Source organism: Arachis ipaensis, chromosome B9 (assembly GCF_059453495.1).
Source record: "Arachis ipaensis isolate K30076 ecotype BB chromosome B9, ASM5945349v1, whole genome shotgun sequence".
In the NCBI taxonomy this organism is placed as follows: Eukaryota; Viridiplantae; Streptophyta; class Magnoliopsida; order Fabales; family Fabaceae; genus Arachis; species Arachis ipaensis.
Window position 1 is genome coordinate 58,277,068 of NC_142444.1, and position 1,335 is coordinate 58,278,402.

General features: G+C 44.0%; 1 non-coding gene across 1 annotated transcript; it reads right to left on the minus strand.

Annotated features, from left to right (window-relative positions):
- Positions 1–278: 278 nt before the first annotated feature.
- Positions 279–382, minus strand: LOC148544772 (small nucleolar RNA R71). The gene has a single exon (XR_015901893.1). It is a non-coding gene; the product is annotated as a small nucleolar RNA R71 (small nucleolar RNA).
- Between the last annotated feature and the right edge of the window lie 953 nt (positions 383–1,335).

Sequence of the window (1,335 nt, forward strand, 5' to 3'; positions counted from 1 at the left end):
TCAAGCCACAGCTAATATCATTGGTGGAAAATCATTGTTCCTTTGGAGGAAATGCTAATGAAGACCCAAACCAACATCTCACAAAATTCCTGAGAATTTGTGACACTGTGAAGTCCAATGGAGTCCAGGAAGATGCCTATAAACTGCTCTTGTTCCCATTTTCACTTAGGGACAAGGCAGCTAAGTGGCTGGAATCATTCCCAAGGGGGAGTCTAACCACATGGGATGAGGTGGAAGGCAAGTTTCTGGCACGTTTCTACCCTCCACAAAAGGTCAATAGGCTTCGATCTGAGGTCCAGACTTTTAGACAACAAGATGGTGAAACTCTCTACGAGGCATGGGAGAGATTCAAGGACTTGACAAGGAAATGCCCACCAAACATGTTCCATGATTGGGTGCAATTGCACATCTTCTATGATGGGCTCTCTTATGAATCAAGGAAGGCTGTAGACCATTCATCAGGAGGTTCATTGAACAAGAAAAAGACTGTGGAAGAAGCCATTGAAGTGATCGAGACAGTGGCTGAAAATGAATACTACTATGCATCAGAAAGGCACAACACTAAGGGAGTCATGGAGCTGAACCAGGTTGATACAATTCTGGCCCAAAACAAGGTGTTTGCCAAGCAACTAGCAGAACTTACCAGGCAATTAGAAACAAAGCAAGTGACTGCAATACACACACAAGATCAAGAGGAAGTAGGCATTGAAGGAGGTGATTGGGAAGAGGCCAATTATGTGGGAAACCAACAAAGGCAATCATATGATCCACACTCCAACACTTACAACCCAGGCTGGAGAAACCACCCAAACTTTGGGTGGGGAAACCAACAAACCCAACCACAAAACCACAAACCTTACAACCACAACCAACAAAACAATTCCACATACCAAAACTCCAACCAAAGATCATACCAAGCCACACAACACACTTACCCCCAATCGTCATACCATGACCAAAGTAATCAACCTACCCAACCCAATCCTAACCAACAATTTCAAGATCAATTAAACCGGATGGAAGGAATGATGGCAACCATGAGTCAAGACATAATTGAATTGAAAAGCTTCAGGGATGATGTGAGGACTACCTTAAGAAACCATGGTGAAAAACTCAAATGGATGGAATCTCTAGTAGGAGAGCTATCTCGACAGGCCCCCAAATCAACTGCAGTGTTCCCTAGTGACACAGAAAAGAATCCTAAAGGGGAACAAAAGAGAGTAAGATGGGAAGAATGCAAGGCCATCACCGTATTGAAGGAAGTCTCAGAAGAAGGAATCAGGCCCTCAGAGCACGAACCAGAAATCTTGAAAGAAGGTGTGGAAGAAGTTAGGC